Source organism: Podarcis erhardii, assembly GCF_964252035.2.
Source record: "Podarcis erhardii genome assembly, chromosome: 8".
In the NCBI taxonomy this organism is placed as follows: Eukaryota; Metazoa; Chordata; class Lepidosauria; order Squamata; family Lacertidae; genus Podarcis; species Podarcis erhardii.
In genome coordinates, this window is record NC_138499.1 from 55,542,631 (window position 1) to 55,559,211 (window position 16,581).

General features: G+C 40.3%; 1 long non-coding RNA gene across 2 annotated transcripts in view; it reads left to right on the forward strand.

Annotated features, from left to right (window-relative positions):
• The window catches only part of LOC309349310, a 349,787-nt gene extending 333,661 nt beyond the window's left edge, over window positions 1-16,126 (forward strand). Inside the window, exons 2-4 of one of the 2 annotated variants that reach the window (XR_014159833.1) lie at window positions 11,461-11,529; window positions 11,743-12,595; window positions 15,820-16,126. This is a non-coding gene — a long non-coding RNA (uncharacterized lncRNA). Of the gene's footprint in view, window positions 1-11,333; window positions 11,530-11,742; window positions 12,596-15,819 lie in introns of those variants that run through there. The other variant, XR_014159834.1, reaches the window with a different exon arrangement.
• Window positions 16,127-16,581: the final 455 nt, after the last annotated feature.

Below are 16,581 nucleotides of genomic sequence, written 5' to 3' on the forward strand. Positions count from 1 at the left end.
AATATGAATTTGTCAAACTCGTAATGTTCTGATTTATGTCAGGTGCTTTGTAGATGCATGCACAGAAGTTATTTATTCTATGACGAACAAAAAGCAAATTATAAAAATGGAACCCAGTTTAATTACTCCAGGAAAAATGGCGCTCCAAACATTACCTTGGTATTTAAGGGAGGGGATTATATAAAGTGAGAACTCTGTAACCATATGTTTGTCAGCTTGCAGGTGTGGAGGTTAAGTAACTTGTTCAAGGTCACCAAGGGAGCTTTAAATCATTTTGGCTGAGCCTAACTGAACATATTTAGGCCTTTCCCCTCATGTCTCAGAGATTAATCTTTGCTGCTTTTACAGAGCCCAAGGTCATTACAAAACATTTTCTGAGACTTATTTAATGAATTGCAAATTGGGGACATTGTTGTATGTTTGAGGTTGAAAGGATCCCTTGCTCATTCATACCTGAACAGCAGCAAGTAGGGACTGCATGAAAAAGAAGGAGTAAGAGCTATTTCGAGACACTGTAATATAAGTTAATATGAGTAGGGAAATGTTGTTGCAGCAGGTTCAGAATTAGAAGTACCATAATAAGAGCGTAAATGTGGTACAGTATTTGCTATGGTATGTGTAATTAAACAATGCATAAGAGATTAGAAGGGAGGAATAGCAAATAGGAGCAGAAACACAGAAATAAGGAAAGGACAAAGTACTGGTAACAAAAAGCAAGAGGGGCAATAAAGGGTTGCCATATGTCCTCTTTTTCCAGGACACTTTCCTTTTTTATTGGGTATGTAAAATGAGAGTCATCATAGTGGTCCACAGTTAAAAGTAGAAGTTGGCAAATTTGTCCTCTTTTTTGCTCTTCAAAATATGGCAACCCTAGACAATGAAAGACAACAAAAGTGGGTCCTGTGAGCTCTGGTTTCCACAAAGAGACTTACATTTCAAAGTTGCAAGGATAAACACGCACCACCCATTACTCCATGGTCTTACTGGCCTTTCTACACTGAATGTATAATTGTGAACCTTGTCTGGATATCTATTTGGGCATAAAGACTGCTTATAGTAATTTATTTTATTACAGATCTGGGGTAACAGAGCTTTAAGGTTCAAGGACAGTCATAACTGCTAGAGTTAGGGAATGTTAGAAGTTAATGAACATTAGAATTTAGATAACATCTAGAGTATTGAAGGGAAGACGCCAGATGTTTGATGTAAAATGCAGGATAAACCAAGAAATCACTTGCCTGGGGAGAAGGGCTATGAAGGTGTGATTACCAGGCAATGGCCAGTCATTGACCCTCTGCCTGGGTAGCATTGGATACAACAAACCCAAAGTATGGAGATAGTGTTCCAACAGTGATCTTAGTAACCCTACAGGTAGCTTGCTGTCTTTCTCAGGGTCAAGATAGGACATAAAACTCAATGTATCATTTGGGAAAATGCCAAGTGATACATTTTGATTAATGTCCAGTTTGTTCCTCCAGATCTGACACTTCTGAAACACTGGAACTTAAAGAGGGTCTGTTTCTTAGGCACAGGCTTAGGGACCAGGTTGTGGTGTGCTGGCAGATGGGAGGGGAAGAGGCTGTGCTAGATGCAAAGAAATACAAGGATTCTGCTCAGCTAACCTCCCCACTGAATTCGCAATGCCTGCTGGATACTTACTTTATTTCAGAAGGCTTTTAAACTGAATTCTAAAGTTTTTATCTTTATTATACTAACTTGCTTGTATACCGCTTAGAGACAATTGTAATTAAGAGGTATATAAAGTTGTCTAAATACAATAAAGCAACCATTTGTTTTAACAGGTGTCTGGCATTCTTCTTATATATAACTAATGTGTACAAACTGAGGACTTTAACAAGGGGCGGTGCATCCATGCAGAGGCACTTAAAAGGTTGTCGTCTTTTAACATTTGGTATCTTTTAGCAACAATTCTATTTGTCATATTTCATTCTTGACTGAGAAGACTAGACAGTCACTGCTTCCACATTTTACGTTACTTTTTATCAAAATAAATGGAAACATTTATCTTTTCAAGGGAATATGTCACATTAACTTGTAAAATTATAATGGTGCCTTATCAAAATAATAATATAGCTTCTGGTAATGTATCACTCATTTCTGTTATTGTTGGCCCTGAAAGAGCCTTTTTATAAGTTCATTTATTTCATAACTTCCTAATGGTCCCTTAATAAATAGTTATACTCTACCCTTAGGGCTTAAGATCAATCATTAAAATGCCTGGTATTATTAGAGGTAATAACCAAATGTCACCATTTTGTGGGTGGATTTCTGTAATGGTCACATTTTTAGATTTATAGCGGTAATGAGCTATTAGGGACCCATCTATTTCCTCTTTAACGTCCTGGATGTGAAACTCAATGAAAGTTAAAGAGGGTTCAGAATGAATAAAAACAGAACTTTTAACTTACCGGTACATTACCTAATCACCCTTTGCTTGTGCAAACAACCTGATTCACAAAAATGGAACTTAAGTCCCATGTAAGTGTTTAGAATCACAGGCAGAGATTCAAAATGGTATGCCTATTGTGATCAGTTGGTCTTGATAGCATATTTGCTGGATTGTGCTCAGAGTTTTAGGACATCAGGATTCAGGATGTGCAGTATGTACAGTAAAATATCCCACCCACCACTGATATAGAAGCCACGGGTCAAATTTCATTTTTGGAACTTGGGCAACAGGAACAGAGGAGACAACAGATACATTCAGATACGGCAGCTATTGTGTTAGTTTTCCTGGTAATAATGCCAGCATTTCTGTCCTAGCTTCTAACATTCCTCTTACAATGCATTACCTATTGCGTTATAGAACTGTATATTTTTGATGGATATACCTCTATGTATGTACTTTAAATTTCATTCATACCAGTGGATAGGGTTTGACACAACAGTAGAAAGCACTGAACACCCCTACACACACTATTTATGTGCATGTGTGCGTGATTCACCAATGAAAGCAGCGAGGGGGGCTGCATGGCAAGTATACCACCCACAATTTTGTCCCACAATTTTCCAGATTAACAGGTTTGCAAACAGATTTTTTCAAGGAGCAATTAACATGGAAATGAGCACTAAACTTCCACTAAGATTTCCAAAAGTGGCCTTTATGTCAAGATCACATTAAACATGAAAGTGATCAGATAAGGAAACATTGGAGAAACAGAATAAAGTGCTGTCTGAATGCAACAACACTCTCCACACCTAACTACTCAGTAAGCTATTGGTACCAGAAATGAAATGTTCAGTTTAGCTAGGACTCCGTAAAATAACACTAAGACAGTGGGCCATCCAACCATAGATAGATTTAAACCGTTGATATTCCTTCACATAAAATGTCAAAGGTCTAAACAATCACCCATGCCCTGTGAATACAGTCATATGAAGGAAGCTCTACTACAGCAGCACACCAGCAACAGCCAACTTAACAACTAAGACTAAACAATGTTTGGGGGGAAATGAAGTTTTTTCCAGTTTTTGTTACAATTTTTTTTTTTAAAAAAAATATATTTCAACCATTTTATTTCAACCCATATTTCAACCATTTTATGTTCCTGGTTCTTTTCTTTTTCTACTCTTTTGGAGGTGACAGCCATTTTGTGTTAGACTACATCATTGGTAGAGCCATTTTGTGACCCAAATAGGTTGGCACATTGATATAAGCAATGAAGAGATGCATGTCACTGAATGGTGAAGGAAGGAAAAGGAGGAACTTGTACAGCATGTTCAATGTTGTGATCAAAATCATTAGGTGAAAAAGTTAATGGCTTCCCTTTTAGCTATTCATAATGATGACTGGGTAATAACTAAGATAGAAAACTAATAAATGTTCATAGGAAGAAACATATTTCTTCAAAAAAATACATGAAACACCTCTCTTTTTCTCTTGAAAGTTAAAGATTTACTTGCTCTATTCAAGGCTAATTGTTTCAGTCAGATTGGTGTAATAGGTTCTTTGTCTCAAAAAGTTATTTATTTTCCCCAGGGCACAACTTTATTAGATCCAAGGTTTTATTCTGATTTAAACCTGATTTAAAGAGCTATTAAGGCTTATCGCAAGATAATTTATACACAGTTGTGAAAATGCATCCATGCAAGAGGTTTCATATGATGAATGAAGTAGGCACGATTTAACTCTGGAAAAAAGCCAAATATAAAACTTCTCCTTCAGAAAAGTCTAAGGGCTGATGCGGAAATTACAGCTGATCCACAAGACTCACTCAGACTTGCAATATGTCACCAAACAGAAAAGAATTCATATGCAGCAGCTGACAAATGGTTATCAGGTGAATTCCACTGCAAAGCTATAGATCTATTTTTTCTTTATCTTGGAAACTGATCCACAATGTGATATGGTAACAGGGGTCTTGTGACTGAGAAAATGCTCAGTTGAAGTAACGTTTGTCAGATTTTGTTTTTAAGTATTTATTTAGGTATTTAACAAAACATAGTCTGTGCCTTTCTAAAAAGGTGTACTGTCCAGTTCTGCAGAGGAAATTAAGACTGCAACATCAGTGAAGTAAATCTCCTCCACCCCCAGCCCCTAAATTGGCACTTTCCCCAGTAAAGAACTTCCTCTCCCCCACACCCTATTTTCTCCATTGGGGGATCCTTTAACATATATTGGTGTGGTAAAATATTTGCAGATCTTTGTGGGAAGCCCAATATGCAAAATGCTCACCCTGTAAAATTAGCTCCTTGACAAGTTTGTACTGTAGCTGGTGTAATCCAAGCACTGGCCCTAAAATAAGTGTCATATGATACTTCTTGGTTCAGTGCTACATAGTATTATTGGTTAAGGAACTCATGGATTTTGTGAGGGTGCCTATTATTGAGATGATGTGAAAGGTGTGTGGGTTTGTAAGTGTACACATCCCATAACAGTGGTGTCAAACAGGATCAAATTGGAGGGAGAGAGGGAAGGATAGGCCATAGATGGAAAACACAGTCTTTGGGCAGGAGTGACAGAAGAGGGGACAAGATTCTGAGAAAGCATGAAATTGGATGGATTAAGAACATAAGAAGAGCCTTCCTAGATCAGGCCAAGATCTAGTCCAGATCTATTATCACAGCAGCCAACCAGATGCCTAGGAGAATCCCAAAAGCAGGACCTAGGCACAACAGCAATCCTCCCCTTCTCAGAAACTGATATTCAGATGAATACTGACTCTGACAGTGGGCACAGAACTTAGCCATTGTGGCTCATAGCAACTGAGAGTTTATCAACTTAAGCTAGACATTGAATAAAACTATGTATGGAGCCCTTCCATTCATCCAAGCAGCTCCCTCCCACACACACACTTAACCTCATAACAACTGTGAAGTAAACTAGGTGGACAGAAAGTGACTAGCACAGATAATGTAATAAGCTAAATGGCCGGGTTGGAATTTAAACCTGAGTCATCCTCGCTCTAGCACAAAGCTTTTATCACAACATTTTTGAAGAATGAAAAAGACTAAGCTTCATTTCCCTCTTCTAAGAAATGCAATTTTACACACACACTGCATTTGGAGATGTAATCTTAATATTAACTCACTCACATTCCAACATATCCATGGTGATTAAAAAGAACAGGTGCATCTTTGGATTGTTAGCCAAAGTGTCAAGAATCCCCCCCCCCAAAAAAAAAAGATAGAGATGATGTGTGGGCCCAAGCCCAGTAGAGCTGCAGGCAGTAGGCCTAAGGCGTGTTATAGTTCCAGAGACAATAATTAACTCCCTCATCCCATCAGCATGACTCTCCCCACTCCTCCTACTACATGCACCCCATACCCTCCCCAAATCTTTTCTTGGGCATGAGGGGAACCCCAAGAACAGATGTGTGATGCATACAGGAAGAGTAGAAGGGGGAAGTCCCATTGTGCAAGCAGAAATCCTTGCGCTGATTGGATTCAATCCAGGAAACTATAATTCTGGTTTGTTTGAACTAACTGCAGTTAAAATAAGCAGCAGTTTATCAACTTCAGACAGAAACTGCAGTTTATTCAAGACCAAAAGCAGATGCTGTTATTCTCCACCCCTTGTGTGTAAAGGGAGTGGTAGGGGAGAGAAGACGTATGTGAACTTGAGCCTTGGTTTATTCTCATGACATTCAACCATGATATAGCATAAAAGACCTGAGGGCCATCCATCCAACTCTCCGCAATGCAGGCACCACAACTGGACTACACATGACAGGTGGCCACCCAACTTCCGTCGAAAAACCCCCAAGGAAGGAAAGTTTACCACCCTTTGCAGGAGTCAAAACAGCTCCCACTGTCAGAAAATTCCTCACACTGTCCAGTCAAAATCTCACCTCCTGCAACTTATCCACTAGCTCAGGTCCCAGCCTCCTGAGCAGGGGAAAACAAGCCAGCCATACCCTCCATTTGACTGCCCCCCGTATATTTGAAGATGGCCATAACATCTCCCCACAGTCTCTTCCCTGCATCCTATAATGAAGTCCAGCCCCGAGCTCAACAGGCCACCCATGAACAGCATCTGGAAACCCCAGTTGACACAAACTGCCACCAGAAAGAAGCCAGAGGGAGCACATGACTCCCCTCCTAGATAAACCCAACTGGCCAACGAGTTGCCTCCCAAAAACTCAACAGGTTGCAGCGACTCAACACAGGTTAAGTATATACCGTGCAGCCACAAACCTCTAACCCCGCCATGCACTGGGAAAAGCAGGAACTACACACCTGTCTATCTCGATGAACACTAAACGCTGCCTGTGCTGAACAAACATGCTTCAACTGCTGCTATTTATTTAGCTTATTTAGAGAGGTGCTATTTGAACGGGGTGCTTTTTTCCCATGCATCAGCTAGACTCATCCTCCTAATGAGTGTGTTGCTCGGTCAATTATTCTTCTGTCACTGTCTCTTGCAGCTACTACTCATCATGCATCATTATTCCCATCCTGCTTTTGCTGGCATTGTGGTCGGCATCCATGTGTCTCAGGAGACAATGGAGGAATGTACCTTTGCAGTTGGAGTCAAACTGTTGGAAGGTTACAGCGCCTGCTGTGGCTGTAGAGACCGATACAGGAGAGACATGTTTTGTTGCAGCTGGGCAGATGAAAGCATCTGTTGCGCTGCTGCAGATGCACCATGGCATTTTTTTCTATCTGCGCTCCTCCCAGTGTTCATTCCTCCTCTGCTCACTGCTGAGGATACACAGTATTATGTATTGGGTTTAACACAATTTATGTTACAAGGCATGCACACTTCTTCAGATACCTGTTGAATGCCTGTTGCATGCACACAATGCCTGTTGCATGCACATTTATGTTACAAGGCATGCACACTTCTTCAGATACCTTTTGCATGCACACGAAAGCTCATACCAAGAACTGACTTAGTTGGTCTTTAAGGTGCTACTGGAAGGAATTTGTTTTGTTTTGACTATGGCAGACCAACACGGCTACCTATCTGTAACTGGAACTATGTTACAAGGCTCATTCTAACCAATCGTATAATGTTGGTAATCGAACATTCTACTGGCGAGTAAGCGCATGCAATTTAGTGTTAAATGTTTGGAAAAAGTCAGAAGCCCAAGGCAGTATAAGTTCCTCAACTATGTTTATTCAATGTTTGTCAGTGACAACAGCTCACTGATAGGAAAACAAGAACCGAACTGACTGGACAACACAATAATAATGCCGAGCATGAACTGATGGTTGACAGTGACAGTTGACAGTTGAAAGTGCATATGCTTACTTGCCATTAGAATGTTCAACTACCAATGCTTATACGATTGGATAGAACACACCTTGTAACATAAATTGTGTTAAACCCAATACATAGCACACAGCCTGACTGACTGATTGTCTGACTGATGCTGCAGTCATCTGCAAGGGATTCCCACATGGTGGGGTTGCTTTTGCCAGCCTTCATGTCACATTTGCAGACATATTTGTAGTGCAGAGCTGGTCTGCTAACAGATCTGGTACATGAAGCCAGCTCCCCATAGACAACATCATTGGGGATCCTGCCACCTTCCATTCTGTGGACACGAACAAGCTAGCTTAGACATCGCTGAGACAACAGTGTGAATATGCTGGGAATGTGGGCTTAGGAGAGCACATCTTTGTTTAACACTGTCCTGCCATGTGACAGGGATGTGAACACCTTTCCTCATATGAACTGACCTGGATCCTGCAATCGTCATCTGAGGCCCTTCTGCATGTGCCTTCTCCAAAGGAATGGGCCTTTTCTGCAGGGGATCATCTCAAAACCACCATCAAAGGAAAGTTTTCATTGATATTCCTGCCTTGCAGGGAGTTGGACTAGATGCCCTTTGAGGTTCCTTCCAACAAGTCTATGATTCTATGGTTTCACTTGCCCTCCTGCTAGGACACATGTACGCTATGGTCATTTATCATTGTTTCCAATAAAAAGCAGCCTGCCATGCTGATTATTCTACTTTGTACATCTGCATAATGATCAACTACTCATTTACTCCAGAAAACCTATTTTATTTTATTTTATTATTTTTTATTTTATTTTATTTTTTCATTACATTTATATACCACCTTTCCTCCAAGGAGCTCAAGGTGGTATACATAGCTTCTCCCCATTCTATCCCCACAACAACTCTGTGAGGTGGGTTAGGTTGAGAGGCAGTGACTGGCCCAAAGTCACCCAGTGAGCTTCTTACCTAAATAGGGATTTGAACCCAGGTCTCCCAAGTCTTAGACCAGCACTGTAACCACACTGGCTCTCATTGACTTGAATAAATCTGCTGGAGCAAACAGGATGTGAATTCTGAATCTTTATGAATTCCTAGAACTTCATTAACTTGGAACCAGATGGCAACAGTGTAAGATAGTTTGCAATATGCAGCTATGAGGCAGAAGCTATGGCATCAAAACTGCCCTGGCATACAGCCAAAAGGGCAAAGAAAATATTTTGGTGAGAAGTGGAGATTTATCAAGTTCCTATCCATATTCTGGAATTCAGATCACCCTTTATGGGCACAGTTCTGGGCACAAATGACTTTTGTGCACAAATCATATCTTTTTAAATGATTTTTAGGATATCACTAGCCCAAAAAATGGAAAGACAATAAGATACCAACTAAAGAAGAATGACAAAAAAAACCTGATGAAATATGCTGAAATGGCGAAGCTAACTGGAAAACTGAGAGTAAGGACAGTAGAGACTTTTTTAAAGATTGGGAGCCATTTATGTTGTATCTACAGAAACATTATAAAGAAGTAGACTCACTAGCAGGGTTTGAGTAAACACAATCAACAAAACAAAGATAGAGAGTAAGATATAATAATTGGAAAATAGAAAAATATTAGAAGTAATTTAAAAATAAGTACGGGAAAAATGATAAGAATATAAGATATTCAATTGGAAGAATGTAAGGTATGAAAATAAGCAGGAGATGTTATTACATAACAAACCAGAAGAGGAAGTTGAGGGAAGTTGCGGGGTGGGGGCGGGCAGGGAACTGTATTTCTTTTTCTGTTTGAGACAATGTTATTGTGGTGAACATAAAACTTCAAAACTTAATAAAAATTATTTTAAAAAGAAAAAAAAAGACATTTACACCCACTGTATTAATGCTGCAAGGGACTTTTTTATGTGTTCTTATGACCAACAGGTGGTGGAAGGAGCGAGGCGCATTCCAGTGAGTGAGCCTGTCCATGGCTATTGTACTGGTTTTAACCCTCTCACTAGTCAGAGCTGAAGGAGCTAATGGGCAGAGGGATTAGGAGAGGGAGGCTGGAGAAGATGAAACAGGTTTGAAAAGGCAACAAACCAGCTTAGGTTAGATTGCTTTTCAAAACTATTGGGATTTTATTTTTTAGAGTAAATGAAGAGATTTCACTGCTGAAATTCATCATTTACAACTTTTAAAAGGGACACAGGTAATTTTCACCTGTGATCTCTGCTGTGGTTGATTTCAAATACTATGCACATATACCTTAATCAGGTATTTGTCCCTAAAAAGTGTAAGGAGAAGCATTAAATTTTAAATTAAAAGGAAACCGAAGGAAAATAGAAGATCAAAGAAGACTTAATCCTAATAACAGAGGGACAGTAAATTGTAGACAGATGGTGGACCTTGAGAAAGTCCCCCAAAAAAGAGTTTAGCCAAGCAAAATTTAAACTGAAAACTCAGAAAAATACCAAGATGGAGATGTTAAAGAGAATCAATGAAATTTTTAAAAAAACTTAACTGGAAAAGCCAAGAGGAAATGAAGCTAAATGAAGGAATGCGAAGCGGGGAAAACAAGTTTTATTTACCTTTCAGACTAATTAGTCTTTGGATGAAAAGAAGGAACACATGGATATGAAGCCTGCTTAAAGCAGAGAGAAAATGAGGTGGGAAAATAGAAGGCATTTCTTTTAAAAGGCAAGTTGGGGGGTTTTGTTGCTGAAGCTAGAAATGTGCAAGTGGAGAGGGCAGGAAGCAAAGAATAAGGAAGAGGACAAATCCGCTCCTTCTGCTTTCGTGTTGACTTAGGATGCCTTGGAAGGAGAGAAAGACAGGTAAGATAAAAACTTGCTGAAAAGGCAAATAAAGTATTTTGAGGATGAACCTGCTGATGGCGGCTGGATAGTGACTGCTCAGAGACATGGCAAGTCCAGGATCCTGTGGGAAAGTGCTTTCTCTGAGGGAAGTTCCTGAAAGAGTAGAATGGCTAGAGTGATGGATTAGGAACTGGGAGACTAGAGTTCAAATCCTCACTCTGCCATGAAACTCTCCATCTCTAAGCCTAACCTACCTCACAGGGTTGTTGTGAAGATCAAATGAGGAAGCAGACTAGAACATCAACTCCACTAAGCCTTTCCAACAGAACCAGCAAGATTATGAAAAGATATGGGAAATAGAGCTCAAAAGGTAACTATGGAACAAGCCAGGCAAAATTACCTGTGATGCGTAATGTGGCTCTCTGGTGGTAATAACCAAGCTTTCGGGATTTTATTTGATTTTTGCTAAGTGTCTTCTTGGAACAGCTATTTAGCATACAGCTCAGACAACACAAAGTGTTGACTTTATACAAACAAAAATATACAAACTTCTCACTTTGAAGCGATCATCACAGCTGAAGGAAGGTAACTACCAAGTACTCTTGTATTTTCAGAGGGGATGACAGGCTCAGATACCTCACAAGTAAACCCTAAATGCTACATCACAATGATAGCAGCAATATAGTTGTATACATTATGCCTGAAGGACATCTTAGTGAGTATCCCTTGCTTGGCTGGGAAGAAAATTTATGTTGTTTTCCTTCTGCAACTTTGTGCTTAGATTCTTTCCGGTTGCGGTGACTCAGTTGTCAGAAGAGGCCCTATTCTGTGCCACCACAATGAGGCTCCTGCATTCTGAATGTCCTGCTTTAGGTAAGTTCACATTCCGCCACTCAGTGGTCTTTGTTCAAGACAATGTTTTTCACATTGGTCCCTCCTTTTTCTCATTTTCTTTTCTGCTGGTCTCTTCACAGGTCTCTCCAAAGAGCTCCCAACCATCTACTGAAGCCAACTCTTCCAGCAGAGTCCCAGAAGTCATGGTGGTAAGAAAAGCAGGGGTTTTTAAATAAAAAAATCTCTTTCTGTAGGATTGGTGGAAGGTGGCTGGGGACTAACTAGTGACTCTAGATCGCAGACCAAAAAAGGGGAAACCGCAAGACACACCCTCAGATGGACAAACAAAAGGGTGAACAATCTTCCTTCTTTCCACACAGAGGTTTAAGTCTGAATCTTGTCTCTCTGTTGTGCCCCTATAGATCAATGGCTCATCCAGCTTCAAACAAAAATGGTGGTCAAAATGGTATTCCAGGACTGAAGGACATTTAGGTGAGTGTGCCTTGCTTGGCTAGGGAGAAAATCTCTATTGTGTTCCATCTGCAATTCAGTGTGCTAAGACTCTTTCAGGTTGTGGTGACTCAGTTGTCAGAATAGGCCCTATTCTGTGTCACCACAATGAGGCTCACCTGCAGGTAGGAGAACACTTCTTCTTTTGTTCCAGCTCCTCTTTTCTTCAAGTTTCCCAGAGTTCACTCTACCTGAGGTGAGAGTCACCTGCATTTCGACTGTGCTGCTTTAGGTAAGTTCACATTCCACCACTCACTAGTCTGTTTTCAAGACAATATCTTTTGTATTGGCCTCTCCTTTTTCTCATTTTCTTTTCTGCTGGTCTCTTCACAGGTCTCTCCAAAGAGCTCTTCTTAACATCGTAAGGTTTTTTCCCCCAGAGAGAACATTTGCAGAGAACATTCGCAGAATGTTCCCTCAGGTTTTGCTTTTCACCTTGTTGCATTGCTCCAAAAAAAAGCAAAAGACACTGGTGGTCGGCAATCCTGGTTCCCAGGATGGGGTTCAAATCCCTGTGGTGTCCTTGCTAACTTCCAATGCAACCATCATGCCCCTCTATTCTTCCCTATATCCCTAACTTCCCAAAGTATTAGCATGGGAGGATTTTTGGGTCGTGATTTCAGTGAATAAGCTTGGTTCTGAACTCTGCCAAGGCATCAAAGGACCAAGTCAAGCAACTTTTGCACTGTGCCTGCTGCTCTAACGATGCTCCCCTGATGCACCACCAGCTGGATCATGTGGGTGCTTCCCAACCTAGCATTCCAGGTATGTATGTATGTATTTAATTTCTATATGGCATTATATTTTAAAGAAAAAAAAGCGGTTTACAGAATATTAAAACATCAGTAAAACAATCTGAAGAAAGTAAAATATAGAGTATATTCTGTCAGATTTTTTTTTAATTTTTTATTAAGAGTTTTGTTGATACAGTAGAGAAAAGACAGAATAAACAGATAATAGACAGAAAAAAGAACAAACATAAAATTTAACATCTTATAATACCCATCTTTTCTTCATCTTTTGGACTTCCTCACATCTCCCGCTCTTGCGTTCCAAATTATAAAACTTTAGCCAGCAACTTGTCACCTTGTTTCAATTCTTATTATACACATTTCCAATGTTTTGTCCCTAACTTTGAATATTTTTATCTAAGTCTTAGATACCTAATTTTAACACAATGTTTATTCAAAATTTCTTTTTTCTCGTAATATTCACTCATTCTCATAATCTTATCAACTAACTTTATGGGCCCTGTTATTTTCAAATCTCTCATCCTTCTTAGCACTCATATAGTTTACAATGTTTTTGTAGATAGTCCTTGAATTTCTTCCAGTCCTCTTCCACGGTTTCCTCTCCCAGGTCTTGGATTCTGCCGGTCATTTCTGCAAGCTCCATGTAGTCCATCAGTTGCATCTGCCATTCTTCCAGCGTGGGCAAATCTTGAGTTTTCCAATACTTAGCGACGAGTATCCTTGCTGCTGTTGTTGCATACATAAATAATGTTCGATCATTCTTCAACACCCTCTGGCCAACAATGCCCAAAAGGAAGGCCTCTGGTTTCTTGGGAAAGGTATACTTAAATACCTTTTTCAGCTCATTATATATCATTTCCCAGAAGGCCTTAACCTTAGGGCAAGTCCACCAGAGATGAAAGAACGTTCCTTCAGTTTCCTTACATTTCCAACACTTATTATCTGACAGGTGATATATTTTTGCTAGCTTGACTGGGGTCATGTACCACCTATATATCATTTTCATAATATTTTCTTTCAAGGCATTACATGCCGTAAACTTCATACCGGTGGTCCATAACTTTTCCCAGTCAGCAAACATGATATTATACCCAATATCCTGTGCCCACTTTATCATAGCTGATTTAACTGTTTCATCCTGTGTATTCCACCTCAGCAGCAAGTTATACATTCTTGAAAGTAATTTAGTCTTAGGTTCTAACAGTTCTGTTTCCAATTTCGATTTTTCCACCTGGAATCCTAACTTTTTATCCAATTTAAAAGCCTCTTTGATCTGAGCATAATGTAGCCAATCTCGCACTTTATCTTTTAGTTTCTCCAAACTCTGCAATCTCCAATTGTCTCCATCTCTTTCTAATATTTCCCAATACTTTGGCCATTTGACCTCCATATTGGGTCTTTTCACTGCTTTAGCTTCCATAGGTGATAACCACCTCGGGGTCTTATTTTCTAATAAGTCTTTATATTTTGTCCAGACATTAAACACTGCTTTCCTTACAATATGGTTCTTGAAGTCCTTGTGAATCTTAACCTTGTCATACCACAGATATGCATGCCATCCAAAAGCATTATTAAATCCTTCCAAATCTAAAACATCAGTGTTTTCAAGAAGCAGCCAATCTTTCAGCCAGCAAAAAGCTGCTGATTCATAGTACAACCTTAAGTCTGGCAGGGCAAACCCCCCTCTTTCTTTAGCATCAGTTAATATTTTAAACTTAATTCTGGGCTTTTTGCCCTGCCAGACAAATTTAGAGATATCTCTTTGCCACCTCCGGAAACACTCCATTTTGTCCACAATCTGTAGAGTCTGAAAAAAAACAGCATCCTTGGCAATACATTCATTTTTATAGCAGCAATTCGGCCCAACAAGGAAAGTTTCAATCTTGACCAACTTTCTAAGTCCCTCTTGATTTCTGACCAGTACTTTTCATAATTGTCCTTAAATAAGCTCAGATTCTTTGCTGTTATGTTCACCCCTAGATATTTTACTTTTTTAACCACATTTAACTCTGTCTCTTTCTGAAACCTTTCTGACTCTGAAGTTGTCAAATTTTTTTCCAGTACCTTAGTTTTTTGTTTATTTAGTTTAAATCCCGCCACCCGACCAAAGTCTTGAATCAATTGTAATGCCCTTTTTGTACTAGATTCTGGCTCCTGTAAGGTCAAAACTAGGTCATCTGCAAAAGCCTTAATATTCTGTCAGATTTTAAAAATGAGATACTGACACAAATGCAAAAGCAGAATGAAAAAGTTGTAGTGGAATTGGGGAAGAACACAAAAATGGTCACAGAAGTGTCTAGCAAATTAGAAGCTTTGGACATTTCTGTGTAAAACTTAGAAAAATTGAAAAAGAGAACAAAGAAATTAGAGGGTAACAAGAGATAATAAGGGGGGTATGAGAGGTTTAGCTGGCAGACAGGATCAATTTGAGGATTGTCTCGCGGTCTTAGAGATTAGACAAAAATCTAATGTTTTGCGAATAAGAGGCCTTCCAGAGGCAGAGGGGGAACAGATTCTTTAAAAATACATAGCCAAGACAATTGCAGATTGGTTGGGAGAGGAACAGGAGTATGTTAAAGGATCTATGGACAGTTGCTACAGTGTCCAGTCTAAAGGCTATGAAACAGCCTGGAGACTGTTTGGTAACTTTTAACTCTTAAGAAATTGAAGGATGCTATAGTACAGAACAATTATGAAAACAGACTCTAGGTGAACAGAAACCCTGTGGCTATGTTTAGAGAGATACCTCCCCATTTGCTTCAAAACGTCTTGATTAGAGTCAATATTAAATTTGGGTGGAAAGTCCCAGAAGGAATTTCCTTTACATACAAGAAAAAAAAAAAGATACAGATTGGTAAATGAAGAGCAGGCACAGGAATTCTGGCTAAGACATGGCAGAGATTTTGACAACCCATACACTCCACAGGACCTGTTAGAAGAAGTAGGAGGAGCAGGGGAAGGAGCAACGGAGGGGATATAGATAATTTAGAGAACCAAGACAACACAAAACTTTAGGCAAGACTTTAGGGGGGAAGACACAAGCAAACATAACGGCAGACTTAAAGGTACTGAGTTGGAACATAAACGGTCTAAACAGTAAAGTAAAAAGAAAGAATGTCATGAATACACCGGCTCCCAGGGAAGAAGTACAGGCAGAGGGAGAAAGCAGACAGGAAGAGAGGGGGTTAAATGCAGGACTAGATGAGTACAATCAGGAGTCCTTTCCCCAACCCTCAGGAATGTCGACTGGAAACAGCCCTGATGGCAGACAGACAGCCGTTTGCCAGCCAATCAGTGGAGTTCAAATTACAGAGATGCGTAGCAGCTGCAGCTGGGAGAGGGGGAACGAAGATGGAAGCTCCGTGTCTGGGAATGAGAAAGGGGAGGGGGCTGACACCCTTAGATCCCGCTCTCATCAAATAGGCGGCCTTCAGGACAGATCACATCACAAGAGGAGGCTGGGCTACTTTTGGTTTCACCAGAAGAAGCCTCCTCAGTAGGAACATCTTCACTGATGGACGGATGGGAGCGTTCACTGCTCCATGAACTCCAGGGCAGTATGGGAAGAAGAAGAGGAGGAGGAGGAGGAGGAGGAGGAGGAGGAGGAATGATGCTCTGGTGTAGATTCACTCTCAGTTTAGACAATGGTTGTCAGGGTTGGGAAGTGTACGATCAAACATTGGGGTGGGTCCAGAAGACTTGCGATGAATAGTGTTGCCCTCATGCCAAACACCAGTGGAGGAAGTGGGAAGATCATTATCAATTATTCCTCCTTCCCCATGTAGCCCCTGCTCTTGTGACAGGGCCGCCTTTTCCTGGGGGTGCTAGGGGTGCATTACCCCAGGGCGCCGAATTCTGTGGGGTGCCCGCCTCTGAAGCCGCCTAAGCTGTTAACCGCAACCCCCGCGTGATTGCGTTCGATGGCTCATTTCCATTCTCTATTGTGAAATAGCTGCACAATCAACATATCCAGGGGTGCCCCCTAGTGGTGTCTTTCAT